Source organism: Musca autumnalis, unplaced genomic scaffold (assembly GCF_047663935.1).
Source record: "Musca autumnalis isolate F117 unplaced genomic scaffold, ASM4766393v1 scaffold_3, whole genome shotgun sequence".
Taxonomy (NCBI): domain Eukaryota; kingdom Metazoa; phylum Arthropoda; class Insecta; order Diptera; family Muscidae; genus Musca; species Musca autumnalis.
Window position 1 is genome coordinate 99189186 of NW_027411866.1, and position 21270 is coordinate 99210455.

Sequence of the window (21270 nt, forward strand, 5' to 3'; positions counted from 1 at the left end):
TAGGGTGTATGTAGACTTTTTTGGTTGACTGTATATGTACTCGCTTTCGGCAGTTTATAATTGCAAATTCCTTTGTAATCCATAGAAAAATAAAACAGCTACATTGTCAACATTGATACTGTTAACATGGGAATTCTCTGTGAGAAAATAATTCTCTCTCACAAACATCTCTTAAAAATTAGCATTGTCGGCAAATTGTCCACGCACTGCTGCAAGTTATTGTTTTGTTTAGTTTGTTTGAACACTTTGTTCGTCGTTGGCTGTGCCTTTATTATTGTCAGTATTGTTTTGCTTTTAACTTTTTAATAATTTCGTTGCAATTTTTGTACACAACAGCATTCGCGGAACGCAAAATTTCAAAAGAAAGTGTAAGTATTAGCACTGCATATTCAAATATTTAATTATTTTAGTCAGAAGTTTGCTTTTTAAGTAAAATTTCCCTATGCTTTTTTTAATCAAAGTGTGTTTTAGTTGCTCTCTCAAATCATGCTATTCAGGGTTGCCATATAACGCTAGATCCAAACCGAAAAATAAAATAAACTCAATCTGCCAAATTGGTTGTTATTCAGCCCAATCACGAATGAAAAGTCCGTGCGGAATTTCTCTCTTTCCTCTTCTCTCCTATCACAAACAAAAAATCCGCACGGAAAAAATTCCGATGGAGAAAAAGTAGGTTCATGAACGCTCTCAAACATGTGTTTTCCTCAAAAAAAAAATCTTCCTTGCAAAACTAAAAAGTTGGTATTTCCCAAAAATTTTGCACAAAACATGCAAAATAAACAGCTTTGTTGGGTTTTTATACTAAAATTCGCGGTTGGAAATTTATTAAAAACTGAACATATTTCACAAAATAACATTTGTTTGTAAACTCGGTCACTCTCAACTTTTTGCACCGATCAACGAAGGATGGCAGAATTTCGAACTTGGTCTTTAGTCTTTTATCAGATATGACATAAGCAAGAATGCCATGCTTCTTATGTGTCGAGGCCTTAATAAAAATATGTATGAGGAAAAAAGGCCTTTTGAGGCAAATATATCGTCACCATAAATGCCGGAAGACGTAACCCACAAAAATACAACTTTACAGGAGAAGCAAAAAACGTTATAAAATGAAAACGGTGTTATAAAATATCGAACATTTTTAGTATCGTGTTTTAAGACAGAGAAGAAATATATTTTTGGAAAAAATTAAATGTATTTCCAGAATGTTAGAAGCTGTGTGGGTTACGTCTTTTGGTATAGTATTTTTCTGAAATGCCAAACGACGTAACCCACAATTTATTGAGTATACATTTGAAGAAAGTAGTATAAAAGAAAAATTATAATTAAATTAGAACTAGTTTATTGGCCTACGCGGCTAAGCGAACTTTTAACTAACAATCTGGCGGTGTTGGGTTCAATTCCCAATCTTAACGGTGATATATCAATGGATCACAATTATGAGAACTGTCTATTCCAACCAGCACTGCAATTAATGTTGAGTGTTCCTTTCCTCCAAAGGATTAATTCATTTGCACTATGATTAGTGAGAATGTCCATTAGGAGCACGTAATGTATTCCAATAACACTTTACCCAAAAAATTTTATAACATTTAAATAGCCCAGTCATAATAGACATGCGTATAAGGGGGAAATAGCAAAAATTTCCACAAAGCGGGATTTTGGTGGAGAACTAGGGTTTACCATTAGAAGCAACGTCCAAGAAGTGCTCATCGATCCCATGTGAGCAAAAAAAGTTTTTCGGGGACAAAGGTCATTTTTGGAGGCATTATTCAGTTTTTATACCCTACACCACTATGTGGGGAGGGTATTATAAGTTGGTTTTGGCCAAAAAGTTTGTAACGCATCGAAATAATGGTCGTAGACCCATACTTATATATACCAAAATGAATGTCTCGACGAGCTGAGTCGATCTGGCTATGTGTGTCCGTCCGTCAGTCCGTCCGTCCGTCCGTCTGTCCGTCTGTCCATCTAAACCTTGTAATCACGCTACAGGTCGCAATTTTGATCGGATCGTCACGAAATTTTGCATGTTGATGGGGGTCCCGGTGGGGAAGAAGCCTATTGATTTTGGTGATGGTCGGATAATATTTAGGGGTCGGAATGGGCAAAAAACTTAGGTGGATAAAAAGACAACGTTTTTTCCAAAGCGAATATCTCAGCTTCTATATGGGGTATACCAAAAGCAAAACCTGACAATTAAAGTAGAAAATATCACCTTTCTAATGATGTAAAGTAGGTGCTCGTAGGTGATCAAACAACGAAGATATCACAATAGTAACGAATAAAACCCCAATTTTCATTTTTGCGATTTTAACTATATTGACGAATATCACAGCTTAAGTTGTAAAATTTCCAAAAGCAAAGCCTGACTATGAAAGTAGAAGATCCCGTCTTTACAATGATGCAACCTAGGTCGGCGTAGGTAACCAAATGACGGAGATATCGCAATAGTCGGTAATACATCCCATCTTTCTATTTTTTTGGAAATCACGCTACAGGTCGCAATTTTGATCGGCTCGTCACGAAAATTTGAAGGTTAAAGGGGGTCTCACAGATGAAGAAGCCTGTTGATTTTGGTGAAGGTCGGATAATATTTAGGGGTCGGAATGGGCAAACACTTATTTGGAGAAACGTCAACATTTTATTTCAAAGCCAATATCTCTGTTTCTTTAAGAGGTATATCAAAAGCAAAACTAGGCAAGGAAACTACAAAATATCACCTTTACAACGATGTAAAATAGGCTGTCGTAGCTGCTGTCAAATAGCAGAGATATGGCAATAGTCGATAATGCATCCCATTTTCCGATTTTTTTGTAATCACGCTACAGGTCGCAATTTTGATCGGATCGTCACGAAATTTTGGGGGTTAATGGGGGTCCCAAAGAGAAAGACGCCTATTGATTTTGATGATGGTCGGATAATATTCAGGGGTCGGAATGGGCAAAACACTTATTTAGAGAAAGGTCAAAGTTTTATTTCAAAGCCAATATCTCTGCTTCTTTTAGAGGTATATCTAAAGCAAAACCTAGCAAGGAAAGTAGAAAATATCACCTTTACAACGATGTAAAGTAGGTTGTCGTAGGTGGTCAAATAGAAGAGATATCGCAATAGTCGGTAATGCATCCCATTTTCTGATTTGCTTGTAGTCACGCTACAGGTCGCAATTTTGTTCGGATCGTCACGAATTTTTTGGGAGTGGATGCGGGTCCCACAGAGGAAGAAACCTATTTAGTTTGGTGATGGTCGGATAATATTCAGGAGTCGGAATAAGCGAAAAGCTTATGTGAAGGAAAGTCTAAGTTTTTTTCTTATGCGAATATCTCCGCTTCTGGTTGGAGTATTCCAACAGGAATACCCGTCAATGGAAGAAGAAAAGATCTCGTTTATATTGATGCAAAGTATGTTGGCGTAAGTGAGCAAACCGAGATAGGAGTATTGCAAAATTCAGTAATAAACCCAATTTTTCCATTTTTTGTAATCACGCTACAAGTTGGAATTTTGATCGGATGGTGACGAAATTTAAGGGGTAGATGGGGGCCCCACAGAGGAAGAAGCCTATTGATTTTGGTGATATTCGGATAATATTAAGGGGTCGGAATGGGGAAAACTCATGTGGAGACAAATTCAAAGTTGTATTATTTGTGTATATATCGGCTTCTAGTAGGGGTATTCCAACGGCAAAGCCTGTCAATGGAAGGAGATAATATTACCTTTACATTGGTGTAAAATAGGTTGGCGAAGGTGGTCAAACAAGGGAGATACCACAATAGTCGGTAATGCGTCCAATTCTTCCATTTTTTGCAATCACGCTACAGGTCGTAATTTTGATCGGATGGTTACGAAATTTAGGTTGCTTATGGTGTTCCCAGAGAGAAAGAGGCATATTATGTCTGGTGGTAGTCGATTATATTCCCTAATAGAAATGTTTACCAGTGAAAGGCTTATGCACAGGGGTAGTGGTGTAGGGTATCACATGGTCGGCCCCGTCCCGACTATAGTCTTTGCTCACTTGTTTTTAATTTGTCTCAGAAACGGTAAGACTTAGCAAAAGCCGTCTAGAGTACAAGTTGTAAATTTAACAATTATCTACAATACACAACTACGAGTATAGTAACCACACTATGTGTTAGGTATTTCCGGATCCGCCACCCGTGAAAACTATATTTATCCGTAATCAGCGCAACAAACCCTACCTTCGTTCCCGTTAGGCTTTCAATTACACATGTGGGTTAAATGGGCTATTTTTGCACAAAAATACTCTAACATGAAATAACTCTACTAAACACGCTCCGATTTTGTTGGAATTTGTTTTAAAAGGTATAATTTCGCTCTTCAAGGAAACATATATATTTTGGGGAAACAGACCCGGTTACTTCGGTTATTTTAGCCGATTCGTGTGTGTATGTGCATATTTCCATTATATGTGCATTAAAATCATATGTTTTTTAGAACAACTATATCTCAAGAATGGTTCCTTCTAGGAAACGAATTATAAAGGCCGAACTTATAGATAAGTTTTCTGTCTACAATATTTACTTTAGTCACTTTTCGATTAGATTAAACGTTTTAAAAATAATAAATCCGGAAACATAGAATTTCAATAAATTATTAAAAACAAGTAAGAACAGACTATAGTCGGACGGGGCCGACCATGTGATACCCTATACCACTATCCCTGTGCACTAGCTTTCCGGGCTAGCTGTTATAAGATGTGCATTAGAAATTTTACCAATTTTCACACAAAAGTTTTGATCAATTTAACCCGCTAAATATTATCCGATCATACCGTTGACTTGCACGCTACTTCTTCATCTCAAACCAAAACTACGTTTAAAATTTCGCGCCGATCGGACTATTATTGCGACCTACAGAGCGGCTACAAAATCGAGCAAAAATTTTGTTTTTGGTCCATTTCATCCCTTTAACATTTCACGATCATCGCCAAAAACTAATCAGTTCTATTCTGGTCCAAACCCGACCTCCATACTAAATTTCGTGACAATCGGTCCATAATTGCGGCCTCTAGCTTGATTACAATTTTTAATGGACGGACAGACGGACGGACGGACGGACACACATCGCTAAATCGCTTTATCTCGTCGAGATATGAAGTTTGGTATACCACATGAGGGGTCTACGACGAATATTTCGCGGCGTTACATGAATTTTTGGGAAAACAAACTTATTATACCCTTTTCCACATTGTGGTATAGGGTATAAAAATCGTATTCTTTGACATTAAAAATCACAGGTAGGTCTAGGGATTGTTGTATTGTACTCGCGCAATTATGCAACCAATAGATTTAAATTCCATTTTGTTTTATTCGTAGGCTATAACATTTATATAAATCAATGTCTATTTTATGTTTTTCGAGTACACGTCTGTGAAATGTATACACATAGGCTACGAAGTCTATATCCTTAAAAACACTGAATAAATATAAATCAATTATATAGAGGTTTTAGACGACGAAAATACTCAGGAAATGACACCTAAGTTATACTGGAAGAATATAAGATGTAAATGTGGTAGCCAGGAAATCGACTCCCAGTTTTAAAACGGTCGCAGCCCGCTATATTTGTTAAAAATTAATTCGATTACCTTAGATGTCAGATTATTATCTATTAAACGTCCTTTAATAATGATTTAAACTTACAAAATTATATGGTTTTGTTACTACTCGGTAATCCGGACAATTCGATAATCCTGACACAGCCGAAACATGTGGTGTCCGGATTATCGAGATTATACTGTACTTATAATATTAAGTGTATTAGACGATATTTAAAACATCAGATCCAGAATATTATATTTGTTGTGGTTTTTAAGTCAATTTATCGACAAAATATAGCTAATATAAATTAAGTGATGTGTAACAATTTAAATGTAACTTTTAATTCTCATAAATGTAATGACAATCACTTGGAATTAAGTGTTTTAAGTCTAGCATGTGCTGAAATTTCTTTTTTGAAACTTTAAGCCTCTGTGCGTACATTTAAGGAGGACCCACTGCCCACAATCTCCGGATCAAACGCTAATGTTTGCAGTTTATAGGATCTCCTGTCTATTTGCATAAGTAAACAATACAGAAAAGTTGCGTTTTTCTCTGGACCTATTTGAATATCATTAAAAGCAGTTGATTTTATTCAATCTCAAGCCATTATATATGTTATTCCACGGGTTGATAAGTACATTTTAGACCGACGAAAATTTTGAGCATATACACGTTTTCGGGTCAACGTCTCATAAGACTTGTCACGTGTCTTCAAAATAACCACTTGCTTTTTTGTTGTTCTTGGGAGTTTATTTAAAGCATGGCATAGGTCGGTCTTCAGACATCATCTTCAATTAGACACTTAAATCACTTTTTTATTAAAACTTTCGACATGTTACCAAACCTGGGTTTTGGCTATAACCTGCATATAAGGGGAAATATCCAAAATTCCCACAAATCTGAATTTTGGTGCAAAAAGTTATTCGAGTTACAAAAACCGCCTAAAGTAAAAGTTGTAGTTTTAAAAATTAGCAACAAGAATGGTCTTTATAATTTTTAAAACGGAATCACCAGTCATGAGGTATCGTCATCTGAGAGTCAAATTAAACATACAGGGAAAAAAGCCGCATAAGAGTCGAACCGGTTAAAATAACCACGCCATGTGATAGGTATTTCTATAAGCTTCCAAACGACACCCACTTTGTAGTAATAGGTTCAGTAGAACCGGGTCTAACCCGGTTTTTTAATCTGGACTTTCGGATCAAATAACCGGATAGCCGGATCCGCCCTAAAGGAAAATATACATTTCCGTAATCAGCTCAAAATACCCTCCCTCTGGCATTATAATTGCTGCAAAAATCAAAGACTAAATTGTTTGTACTGCTGTTTAATTTTCAAATAATGTGGGTTACGCCTTTTGTGTTTTATGAAAATTACAGTATGCTGTTACGTTTTTTGGCATTTCTTGAATAGGATCGGTATTTTTAAACGCAGAACTTTGAAATTTTGCCAGAGCATGTATTTTAGCTTAATGTATCAGATTCCACCAAAAAACGAATTTCGATTTTCATGTCGGTTGCGTCTTCCGGCATTTATGGTAACGATATGTATATTTGCTCTAGTCCCTAACATAACATATGTTTGGGTTCTGCAAACAAATATACAACAAACCTTTCCACTCTCCCGTCGTCGGGTTTTCTATTGCACCAAACACACTGCTCTTTATTAACCCACATATGCCCAATGTCCTATATATAGTACACACAAAATTCTTGTTTTTTTATATGTCATGCTTATCAAAATACCGTTTATTTTGTTGATATACTCATTACACATCTAGGGTAAGTGCACCAATAGTCGTCCACTTAATATGTTGTTCCTATTGTGGGCTACTTAATTTGTTGTTCCTATTATTTTTATCATATGCAGATCAATAGTTTTATTAACTTTTGTGGAACTAGAGGGGATATATATTTTATGTAAAAGTGGGCTTGTTTGAGAATAAAAATAACTGTGTTTTTATCTATCGACGTTTATATAAAATGTGGACGAATACTGGAACCGGCCGACAATAGGAGCGTTTACCCTATACCTCGTGGTATACTATAGCTTTATTCCAGAGCTAAATAGTTTTTACAATTTTTACGACTTTTACACATTTTACCCGAAAACCCGTTCCCGTACACAAAAAAGTTGTAAAATATTCACTTCTCTTTAAACAAAAATGGCGCTGAATGACGCTCTCTTTAAAAACTTTTTACTCGACAAATTTGAGCTTGTAAGGAATAGTAACGTGGTTGCCGGCGTCTGGTTGGCTGTTACGACGACTTTGACATTTGTTCCAGCTTTTTTTCGATTTTTGCGTTCCCGAACATTTTGAGAAAACTTTTGTGTGAGAACAAATTTTCTCTCTTTCTATCAAAATCGGAAAAAAATTTGCGTGTTTGGTGCACCAAATACCTCAAATGGGGCGAAAATATATACGGGGGCTAAATTTAAATCTGAACCGATTTCTACCAAAATAGTGTTCGTCCTATTGCCAAAAAAAACACCCCTTCCCCAATTTTCATGTGAATCGGACAATAAATGTGACCTATACTTTGTTTACAAAATACATGGACAGACGGACATGCGTAAATCGACTCAGAAAGTTATTCTATGAATATGCCTAAAATGAACTATGGGTCTATCTCGTTTTCTTTTGCATGTTACAAACTAATGCACTAAGACATAATACCCTTTACCACAGTGTGGTGCAGGGTATAATAAGCCAGAGCCTTGTTGTTACGCTCTTTGACAAAAATCCTATCTCCACCCATAAAAATATGTTCCAACATAAAAAATATGTTGGTACCCAATAAAACTGAGATATGTTACAAAATGTAGCATGATATATTTGTTTGCAACCAGTCTCAAATATGTATTTGTTTGGATCCAAACATATATCTAACATTTTTCTGCGAGAACCATAGCTTGGAAATTCACGAGATTTTTTCATTCCCGAGAAAACGAGAATGAAACAAGTAAAAAGTCGTTAAGTTCGGCCGGGCCGAACTTTTTATACCCTCCACCATGAAATACTCTGAGTTAATATGGGATTATTAGTTTTCTTTCTGTTGCAAAATTACCTAGCTATGCCCACAATTTTAGGTGGAGAAGTTACTTAACAACTAGAAACCCTAAATGCAAAATTATAGCTAATCCGGCCAGAAAATGTAGCTAAAACCGTCAAAATACCGCCAAAGTACCGTTATATGGGGGCTATAAGGAAAGGTCATGTCCATAATTTCTGGTGGAGAAGTTTCTTGGTCACTAGGAACCCTTAATGTCAATTTATTGCTAATTCGGTGTGAAAATGTAGCAAATAACGTCAAAATAGCTTAAATCGGGCGGGAGGTACAGCTATAAGGGAGGCTATACCAACACATTAGCTAATATTGTTCATATTCATCCAAAAATGATGCTACAGCCTTCTCTGCTCAAATACAAAATCGCTTAGGTTTAAAAATTAGCAAAATAACGAATTGCAGAAGAACGGTAGACCCCGGCTTATTCAGTCGACGACCAGCAAAAAAACCTTCCGCCTACATGTTTTACAGTGTGTTTGCAATATTTAGGATTTAACGGTTGTCCATGTGGTCCACGCCTTTTGCCATCTGAATACTTTAAATTAAACATAGATTCATCGGAAAACAGATCAAATGGGTCTCGGCGAATTCCAGTCTGGCTCCTTCATTTTTAGTCGACATGAATGTTTTTTTTTTGCTGGTCGTTGACTGAATAAGCCGGCGTCTACCGTTCTTCTGCAATTCGTTCGTTTGCTATTTTTTAAACGTTAGCGATTTTGTATTTGACTAGTGGATGCTGTAGCATAATTTTTTGATGAATATGAACAATATTAGCTAATGTTTTGGTATAGCCCCCTTATAGCGGTACCTTCCGATCTTCGGTATTTTGGATATTTAGACCACATTTTCCTACTAAATTTGCTGTAATTTGGTACTTAGGGTCCACGTTTGGGTATAGCCCCTATATAACGGTTACTTCCGATTCTCAGTATTTTGAAGATTTAAGCTATATTTTCCGAAAATCATTATTTCGCCTGCAATAATTAATAATTTAGTATCCTTTATGCCTAAAAGATGTGACTGGGTCATCCAGAATAGAGGATATGCAACGAAATATTGATTTCAATAGTTTTTGTTGTACCTCAAATGGGGGGTGCTTTAGTTTTGTCCGCTTATATTTGCGACCTAAAATGTTTTTTGAGTTTTAACCTTTGTTTATTAAATTCTGATCTCCTTATTTTTGTATTTTCCTATTATAAAGATATAAATAAAATATAAAATTTTGCTCGAGGTAAGATTTTAGGTCGAGGAAGTTGCCAATAATTTTGGATGATGATCGGACATTATTTGGTGGGTGAAATTGACCATAGCTTTTGTGTAGAAAATCCGAAATTTAGTTTTGTTCCATATTTTAATTTTTAAAGAACATGTTTCGACAAAATAGCTTATATAAGGAAAATAGCTCTTGATATTTCGCTTGACGCTAATTATATTAAGATAGCCGTTAAATAACTGAACTACTTGGTAGCATAAAAGTGTATTCCTTTACTTGTTATTAAAGAAATATATATTTTTCTTCCATGCGAAAATTTTTCATTATATGATGGTAAAGAAATTGGAGCAATCGTGACAGATAAAACCCTAGATTTACATTTATGCTACCTTCGGTTTTGTTTAATAGTAATGTAATACCTCGAAATATAGGTCCTATCTGGCTTTATGCGACTATCGGCCCGTATGTTAATTATAAATTGTAATGAATCTTCAGAACTCAGACATGTGCCAATCGTCATGAAATTCCGAATGGAACTCGGGACCTTATGACAATGACGAATCCTACTTTTGGATATTGATCATATAAATAGCAATGAGTCAAATGGAACATATATTTTGTGTGAAACTTTCAAAATGTTTATTGTATGGATGAGTAGTTTTGGAGAACTAAATTATATGAAAGAGAAACACTTGACCTCTCAACGTAAAGAATGTGGTCGGTTTTGAATACAAATCACGTCAATAATGTGGTCGATATGGTATAGAGTCAACATTTTCCTATATTGACTACAATTGAAATTTATATATTGATCAAACACCTCCTGAACTTTAAACTAAAGTACACGCAACTTGGAACTAAAATTATTTATATTTTGCCTGATCTCTTAACATGCGTGAGGATCTACAGTTTTTTATGGATATTTTCACGTGACTTGAATGAGTATTTTAGTTTACAAAATTAATTCTTATCTGCCAAAAGAGAGTGCAAAAGTAGTGGAGTAGGGTATCACATGGTCGGCCCCGTCCGACTATAGTCTTTTCTTACTTGTTTAATATTTGATGTTGTCAATGGTTACAATACATATCCACCAATAATTGTCAACATAGGTCCAGATTTAGGTATAGCTCCCATACGACGATACCTCCCGATTTTTGATATTTTGAGGAGTTTAGCTACAGTTTTTGACCGAACTATCAACAATTTGACATTTGAGGTTCCCAGTGGCGACAACGTATCCACCACATTGTTTATTAAATTCTGATCTCATTTTTTGACCGAACTACCTATAGTTTGACATTTGACCAAAATTTTCAACATAGATCATTGCTTTTGTATAGCTCTATACAACGGCACCTTCCGATTTTAGGTATTTGACAATTTCAACTATATGTTTTCACCGAATTATCTGTAATTTGACGTTTGTGTTTCCCAATGGTCACAGAACTTCTCCACCCAAAATTATTTGTGTTTTGATATATGTATGTAGACCCATATAAAGTTACTACCCGATTTTAGGTGTTTTGAGGAGAATAGCTACATTTGTTAACCGAACTATCTGTGATTCAACATTTGAGGTTCACAGTGGTCACAAAACTTCTTCACCAAAAGTTAAACATAGGTCCACACTTTAATATAGCCCCATATAAAAGAGCCGCCCGATTGAAGACATTTTTAGATGCATGTTTAACCTTAGTTAGGTGTCCGTGGCCACAAAATATTTCCACCTAAAATTGTGGACAGGAAAGAAATATGGAATATTATATTTAGTATCAGAACATTTTATGGTGGAGGGTATAAAAATGTCGGACCGGCTGAACTTTTTTACTTGTTATTAATTAAATTTATTAATGTGGATTATTAATGATTTAAAACGTCATATATGTTTCGAATATGTTGAAATAAGTAAAGACACATAAAGAAAAATGCAATATTAGATATCCCTCTCGCGATTTCGCTCACTACTGGGCTGAACCCTTTCGAAATTCGGACGGTATAGTTCACCTGTCACCTCGTTAAGTTTCTGTAGTCCGCATGGGAGTAGAAACTCCAATGTTCTAGCTTAAAATTTACTCAAATTATTTCAAAATTGCAAAAGAAAAAGTTTAAAAGTGGGTAATGGAATTGATTACTACGGGCGGAGGCGGAGAAAACTTTAGTTTCGGATGCAGTCATACATCCAATATAGTTCCTGTACAAACAACTTTTGTACATACTTCTAGTTTTTGTTGAGGCGTTGGAAAATCTGATAATTAAGAATAAACCATCTATTCGATTTTTGAGCAGGCTAATTAAACAAATATGTATATTGTAAAAGAGTAAGGCATTTTTGTTCACTCTCTCTTAAAAATTGTTTCTAGTTTTGCCACTTTCTGTGGAAAAAGAACGCTTTCCAGGTAAAAAATGGTAAAACCGGTAGCCTGAGGCTGGTAAAAGAACACAACTAATAAAAGTTTTTATGGCTTTTAAAAGACATATGTACATACATATGCATGCGCGCATGTCAGAGCCACTTAGGAGGGTCACAGCAGGTATAGAGCCGTTCTTTATTTACATTTTAAATAGAAGATAAGAATAATTAGGTTGTGTCTAGGTTAAGAAATAATAATATAAGAAATAAAATCAGTGTCTCAACATTTCCTTCTGTTTAGTTCCCTTATTCTGGCTTAACAAGAAACAACCGCCGGTCATCAGAGAATAAACCAAAAAAGTGGCCAGAGAATAAACAAAATTAGAATTATTCTGAATTCTCGTTAATCTGTTACCCACACAATTAAGCCGACCTCAAAATACAGATACTAACTTAATTAGAGGTAAGCAAATGATGACACAATAAAATCCGCGTGTTAAACCGTAAACACATTCAAAGTTTCGTGTGATCAGACTTCATCCCGGACACAAAAAGCAAGACAACTGATGGAACTTACTGAGAATGAGAAATGTGTCAAATACTGTAATTCGAAGGCCAAGTTAATTTGAATTTGTAAACAGTCAATGGAAGTAAAATTGGGGAGGTCATCTGATATAGTAAAATTGCATGAGGATTGCATTTTTCATATATCACAAAGTCAGAAAGATAAACAGACGAATAATGAACGTAGTCACTTGTCAAAAATCGGATCCTTCTATTCAAATTTGTTTAATTGACATTGTTTGAATAATTATCTTAGAATTACCACCATTAACTTTTACAGCAAAAGTTTTAAAATCGCGGAATTTGTTATCACTACAAATGCAAGGGATGTAACCAAATGACTTAAACTGAATAAAGTGTTACAAATTACCATGGTCTTAATCCAAAATTTAACTTACTTAGTTGGCCCTCTACAAAACATTCTTGATCTTTTCATGTGACTCACTTAATACAAAATCTTTTTCGATTAGAAGAGCCCATTTTCCGACACTGAATCGTTGATTTACTATTTATTCATTCTTCTATCAATTCGTGGGGTCACTATTTTGGGCCATTCAGTTTGAGCTTTCCTTCTCTCTTGACGTTGTATATGATGTTGCGTGCAGTTCTAAACTTTAGAGCCATTATACTTACTTAATTGGCCGAACATTTGTCCTATAAGCCGAACAAAGAGAAGATTTCCATTCCTGTATATTTGTTGTATTACTGTATTATTTGAATCCACTTCTTTACTCCATCGAAGCTTTGGCCTTCCAGTTTTGTTTATACCGACATGCGGCCCGTATTCATCATCGCTCATTCTTATGACATGGCCTAGTCAAGGCAATCGCAGTATCTCGATAAGTTTAACAATATTGATGTCGTTGTATAGTCGATACAGCTCGTTGTTTATACGACGGCTGTATCCAAGCTTCGGAACCATACATTAGCACGGGTAGTATCAGTGTTTTGTGAAGTCTTATTTTTGTTTGACGAGATGTGGCTTTGTTGTTAAAATGCTTACATAAGCTAAAATAGCATCTGTTAGCCAATACTATTCTTCTTCATATTTCACAACGGATGTTATGGTGGTTTCGAGGTAGACGAAGTCTTCAACTACCCCAATTTTACAGGAACCAACATCCATACCTGGTCTTGTAGCCATTTACAGCCACAACAACTTTAGCAGCTTCTCCTTCGACTTCCTTACTTATTTTACAGATCAGTTACACATTTTACTGATCGACTCATGGTTAAAAATTTCAGCTAAGGAGTCTTTTTTTGTGAAAAATGTTCGTGACCACATAGAGCCTCAAAAGTCAAATTACAGCTAATTCGGTTAAAAGTAGTAGCAAAAAGCCTAAAAATACCCAAAATCGGGAGGTACTCTTATATGGGAGTTATACCAAACCATTTACCTATGTTCACGATTTTTAGTGAAGAAGTTTCGCGACTACAGAGAACCTCAAATGTCAAATTACAGCTAGTTCGGTTTAAAATTTTAGCTTAAACCCTCAAAATACCGAAAATCGGGAAGTATCCTTATATGGGAGCTATACCAAAACATGGACCTATGCTGACTATTTTTAGTGAAGATATTTCGTGACCACTGGGAACCTCAAATGTCAAATTACAGCTAGTTCGGTTAAAAATTGTAGCTAAAATCCTCAATATACAGAAAATCGGGGGGTACTGTTATATAGGGGGTATACCAAAACTTGGACCTATATGACGATTTTTGGTGGATAACTTTTGTGGCCGCTGAGAACCTCAAATGTCAAATTACAGCTAGTTCGGTTAAAAATTTTAGCTAAAATCCTCAAAATACCGAAAATCGGGTAGTACCGTTATATGGGGGCTATACTAAAACATAGCCTATGTTGACTACTTTTAGTAAAGAAGTTTCGTGAAAATTGTAGCCACAATCCTCAAAATACAGAAAATCGGGGGGTACTGCTATATGTGGGCTATATCTAAACTTGGACCTATATGACGATTTTTGGTGGAGAACTTTCGTGGCCGCTGAGAACCTCAAATATCAAATTACAGCAAAATACCGCAAATCAGGAGGTAGCGTTATATGGGGGCTATACCGAAACATGGGCTTATGTTGACTAATTTGAGAAAAAAAAATTTTACCACTGGGAACCTCAAATGTCAAATTACAGCTAGTTCGGTTAAAATTTTTAGCTAAAATCCTCAAAATACCGAAAATCGGGAGGTCCGGTTATATGGGGGCTATACCAAAACATGGGCCTATTGTTGACTACTTTTAGTAAAGAAGTTTTGTTACCACTGGGAACCTCAAATGTCAAATTACAGTTAGTTCGGTTAAAAATTGTAGCTAAAATCCTCAAAATACCGAAAATCGTTAGGTCCCGTTATATGGGGGCTATATCAAAACATGGACCTATGCTGAGTGAAGAAGTTTCGTGACCACTAAGAATCGCAAATGTCAAATTACAGTTAGTTCGGTTAAAAGTTGTAGCTAAAATCCTCAAAATACCGAAAATCGTGAGGTACCGTTATATGGGGGCTATACCAAAATATGGACCTATGTTGACTACTTTTAGTAAAGAACTTTCGTGACTACTGGGAACCTCAAATGTCAAATTACAGCTAATTCGGTTAAAAATTGTTGCTAAAATCCTCAAAATAGATCGACTCAGAATTTTACTTAATATACCCTCCATACTATGGTTGAGGCTAAACAAATTGAATTTATTGTTTTACCCTTTTGCAGATAGTCAATCAATAAAATGCCTTTGAAGTCCCAAAAAACCGTTGCCATAACCTTACCAGCCGATTGAATTGTTTTTGCCTTCTTTGGGTCACTTCCTCCAGCTTCAGTCCATTGTTTGGATTGTTCTTTTGTCTCTGGAGTATAGTGGTGGATCCATGTCTCATCAACAGTTATGAAACGACGCTTAAAATCCATTTTATTTCGCTTAAAACGATCCAAACAAGCTTGAGAAATTTTCATTCTTATGCGTTTTTGATCGACTGTTAACAAATGCGGCACCCATCTTGCAGAAAAATTTTTCATCTGTAGTTCTTCATGCAAAATTAAGTGGACCCGATCATTAATACAATTTCTGTTGTTGTTGCTGTTTTTGGACGTCCACTACGTGGATCATCTTCAATGCTTGTACGACCACGTTTAAATTCAGCAACCCAATTTTTTACTGTTGCATATGAAGGAGCACTTTCACCTAACACATTCACCATATCATTATGAATTTCTTGTCCCGATAAACCTTTTTTATGTAAATATTTAATGACAGCACGCATTTCTAATTTTTCCATTGTAAAAAAATTGCGGATGCGTCTTTTTTGAACACCTGTTTCTATATGAAGGAGTTGCCAGATCGAAACAAAATTTAACATGTGTTCATAACAGAGATGACAGTTTCCAAAACACTTAACTTTTTTCTGTTTATACCGCGCTTTTTGTGCTAGGCTAAGAAGTTTCCGAACTGACCTCGTACAGGAGGATGTACCTGTACCAAAGCCGTCAGTTTGATGTTTCACTCTTTGGTAGAATTTTCGGACTACATTCTGGCTCCTGTACATCTCGATTTTTTGACGCTCCCACTTTTCCTCTTCTCTCTTTTTCATATGGAATAGATGTTTCTCCTTCCTCCTTTTCAACCAATACCTCTCCGGTGCGCTACGTGTTTCAACTGACTATAGAGTTGCCCTGTGTGCCGCATGTTTCTCTTCGGTTCCTTGGTGCAGGTCTCTGGTGCCCATCTATAGATTTTGCGGCTGTTTCCATGGAGTGGATAATACCTTGCCATTGCTGATATTTTATCTGGACGAGGACTGATTTGATTAAGCAATTGGGCTAGTTGAGTGGAATATGTTGTGATTGCAGCATACCGATGTCCAACTTTCGTGTTGTGTCTGTTCTCGTACTTTATTTGTTCGGGTACGTACCTTTTCGAGTCTATGTCTGCTCCTCGGAACGAAGACATTCTCATCTATCAAAACGTGATCAATTTGATGTCTTGTTTCTTGGTCTGTAGACAGTCAGTTGCCCTTATAATGTCGAGATGCTTAAATCTGGTACTGCTAGCTACCATGTTCTTTGCCGCTGTGAAGTCTATCAGCCTCATACCATTGCCAAAAGTTTCACTGTGGAGCCTGAGTTTCCCCAAAGATATTCTCCTTTTCAATTTTGGCATTAAAATCGCCTAGAATAATTTTAATGTCATGGGCAGGACAACGGTCATATTTTTCTTTAAGCGCTCGTAAAATATATCTTTGGTCTATTCGTCCTTGTCTTCAGGAGGCATGAGGGCAAATAAAGCTGTTGTTGAAAAATTTAGCCTTTAGCCGAATTGTAGCAAGTCTTTCATTACCTGGGGTGAAGCTGGAGACCAGATGTTTTAACCTCGGACCAACTACAAATCCGCCACCAAATTTATGCTTTATTTCATGGCAAGAACAAAATAATTATTTTTTTCTTTTCCTCTTCGCTTGCTACGTTGGTTAACAACAACAAAGCACGAAACACACGTGTTATCTATATATATAAAAGAGCAGTGAGGTGAGGTATTCACTGACTGACTGATTGACTGACTGACTGATTCATCAGCGCGCAGACGAAACCGCTGAAGCTATAAAGTTGAAATTTTGGGTGTAGGTTGCTGTTGGTGTGTAGGGGTGAGATAAGGCTGGGTTTTTGGAAATTCGACCTAGAAGTGTACGAAAAGTACTAAAAGGTACTAAACATGGTACCCTTTGTATTAGGCAAACGGTAAGAGCTAGAATTCTGAAATTTGGAATGAGGGTCACTGATGGAGAGTTAGAAAGATGTACCAAAGGGTTATTGGAAATTCGAACTATAAGTGTACGAAAAGTACTAAAATTTAAAAAATTTAGTACCAATTGTATATTTTGAACGGATATAGCTAGAACCATGGAATTTGGTAGGGAAATCAAGGTTGGGAAGTGGCGTTGATGTAATTAAATGGTTTTGGAAAATCGTACTAATGTGTACGAAAAGTACTAAATGGTACTAAATTAAGTACAACTTGGATTTGGGTGAACGGATAGAGCTGGAATCCTGAAATTTGGAATGAGGGCCACTGATGAAGAGTAACAATGAAAGGTTTTTGGAAATTCGAACTATTAGGGTACGAAATGGTACTAAATTTAGTACATTTAGAAATTTGGTGAGCGGAATGAGTTGGAATCCTGAAATTTGGAATGAGGGTCACTAATGGAAAGTAACAAAGAAAAGTTTTTGGAAATTCGAACTATATGTGCACGAAAAGTACTAAATGGTACCAAATTTAGTACAATTTGGATTTGGGTGAACCAATAGAGCTGGAATCCTGAAATTTTGAATGAGGGCCACTGATGAAGAGTAACAATGAAAGGTTTTTGGAAATTCGAGCTATAAGGGTACGAAAAGTACGAAATGGTACTAAATTTAGTACAATTTGAATTTGGGTGAACGGATTGGGTTGGAATCCTGAAATTTGGAAAGCGGGTCACTAATGGAAAGTAACAAAGAAAAGTTTTTGGAAATTCGAACTATATGTGCACGAAAAATAATAAATGGTACTAAATTTAGTACAATTTGGATTTGGGTGAACGGATAGAGCTGATATCCCGAAATTTGGAATGAGGGTTACTGATGAAAAGTAACAATGAAAGGTTTTTGGAAATTCGAAATATAAGTGCACGAAAAGTAGTAAATGATACTAATTGTAGTACAATTTGGATTTTGGTGAACGGATAGAGCTGGAATCCTGAAATTTTGAATGAGGGCCACTGATGAAGAGTAACAATGAAAGGATTTTGGAAATTCGAACTATAAGGGTACGAAATGGTACTAAATTTAGTACAATTTTAATTTGGGTGAACGGATTGAGTTGGAATCCTGAAATTTGGAATGAGGGTTACTGATGGAAAGTAACAAAGAATAGTTTTTGGAAAGGAAATTCGAACTGTAAGGGTACGAAAAGTACGAAACGGTACTAAATTTAGTACAGTTTGAAATTGGGTGAACGGATTGAGTTGGAATCCTAAAATTTGGAATGAGGGTCACAAATGGAAAGTAACAAAGAAAAGTTTTTGGAAATTCTAACTATAAGTACACGAAACGGATTTGGGTGAACGGATAGAGGTGGAATCCTGAAATTTGGAATTAAGATTACTGTTGGAATCTAGAATTGAGATATGGAGGTAGCTTTGGAAAATCGTACTAATGTGCACGAAGCAGTGCTAAATGGTACTAAATTCTATACAATTTGTATTTGCGTGAAAAGATTAATGTTGGAGTGTAGGATTGAGTTAGTTTTGGAAATGCGTACTTATGGAAAAGTGCTAAATTGAACTACATTGCAGATATATGAAAGTAGTTATTGGAAAGTCGTGTACGAAAAGTGCTAAATGGTACAAAATTTAGTACATTTTGGTATTTGCTATATGGTACAGAATTTTGTTCAATTTGTGATCTTGTAAAGGGGTAGAACAGGAATTTTGAAATTCGGTATTAGATTAGAAATTGGTGTTTAGAGAGGAGGTTCAAAGGAGGTTTTGAAAATGCTTACTTATTTATACAAAAAGTACTAAATAGTATTATTGGTTTCAGAGGAACAGATAAAGCTGGAAAAGTGAATTGCGGTTGGTATTTATGTTGAATATTAGAAGTAATTTTTGAAACGTTTGCCTACATATGTGTACGAAAAGTTTGGTAACATATTGGTACCAAAACCATTTTGGTATTGTGTAAACGGCTAAAGTGAGAAATACATACATAATATAGGGGAGCGAAAAGTACTAAATGGTTCTAAATTTGGGTTGGGTGTAGGAACAAAGCTTGGATTATATAATTTGGACAAAAAACTACGAAATGGAAAAATATTTGTTAAGAAGATCATTCTGATATTTGAGATAAAGTTCGGAGTTTGAAAGTTGTACTGAATATTGTTCTATTGATTTTATGCTAACGCGAAGGTGTTTCTAAATAATGTACTGGAAGTATGTAGTTAAACGTGAAGTATCTTTTCAATTTTTTTTTTTTGTTTGTTTTTTTAAGTTAGTTTGAAAACGTGGTTCAATGCGATAATTTTGTTAACTAGAAGGTTATTAATCCCTGATAATAAAAAGGCTTAAATTGAAATGCATCAAAAAATGTACCGTTATATACGGTTAACATACCCGTGCACATTAAGTAAAATTTTTTATAAAATAGTTTTTTTCTAACCTTTCTTGCCACAAAGTCTTCAAAAGATCTCTTCTAATAAAAGTGGATTGAAGTAGATATTTTTTTAAATGAAACTTTTGTATCCTCTTAGTATACAAGGTCCAGATTTAAAGAAAATTTGGCAATATAGATTTGTTCTATTTTTAAAATACACTAAGTCGAGGGGTACCGTTATATGGTGATATACGAATTTTTTGTGGCCATTTTGAATTCCGAAAATTAGGTTCGTAGAATTTTCGGTATTCGTAGAATTTTTGGGTTCTTGGCGAAACCGCTGAAGCTAGAAGCTTGAATTGAGATAAAGTTTAGTGTTTGGAAACTCGTACTGGGAGGGAATGCTGTGTTAGTGAAGGGGTAAAACCAGAAGTCAAGTCTGAAATTAGTAATATGAGTAGCTGTTGGTGTATATCTGTGATATGAGGTCGTAGTTTTGGTAATTCGAAATAAAAAATATAGTAGGGGTGCGATACGGCAGATATTTTTTTTGGGAAATTCTAACTATAGTATATAGTATTAAAAGGAATTAAATCAATTAAATGTTGATATTAAAAATAGGTTTTAGTACAACAGAATCGCCAGTGTTCACCTCTTCTATATTAAATATTGCTCATATATATTTTTTCCCTTTCCGCATACGAAGTAGCGGGCATTTGCTAGTATTTGTTATAAAACAGCATTCCGCATACGCGAGAGCCCTGTTGTTACTCTCTTTGACAAAAATCCTCTCTCCACCCATAAAAATATGTTCCAATATAAACAAGTAAAAAAGTGTCAGTCGGCTTCGCCGACAGATATATACCCTCAGCCAATGTGAAGTGAAACTTTCACCTACGGACAGATCGAATGTATTTAAGGTCTCTTAAGAATTTTGTGGACAAAAATGTGGATTTGGGATTAACTGCACTAAGACACAAATGTTGAACCTTTGTGGGGGAGGTACTATTAGGGCCATTTTAGAAGTTTAACTAAATTTTGACAAAATATTAGGAGATCCAAAGTTTGGTTGCCCCATTCTAGTGATATCATCCTAGCATTTTACTGACATTTTTTTAATATTGGGGAGAAGTACCGAAAGTTGTGGACCTGTATTGCCCCATGAAACTAAGATTGGAATAATATGAAGAAGACCAAATGTTGGACCAAATCGTTTGAACAGTTCGAGAGTTATCGTGCTCTCCGACCGACACATAAGGTGACATAGGGGTTTTTTTACACCTTTCGGGCTGTTTTTCCAAAAAAAATGGACTTGGCCCTGAAAAACCTTTTACCGTCGTAATGGAGGTAGCGAATGCAAATCGCTTCAACAAAAATCAAAG

General features: G+C 35.7%; 1 protein-coding gene across 1 annotated transcript in view; it reads left to right on the plus strand.

The window, feature by feature from the left end:
- The first annotated feature begins 227 nt into the window (after positions 1-227).
- Positions 228-21270, plus strand: part of LOC141398264 (uncharacterized) — a 42998-nt gene continuing 21955 nt past the window's right edge. Inside the window, exon 1 of the mRNA XM_073975543.1 lies at positions 228-368. The gene's annotated coding sequence lies outside the window, so the exon portion shown is untranslated. The remainder of the gene's footprint in view (positions 369-21270) is intronic.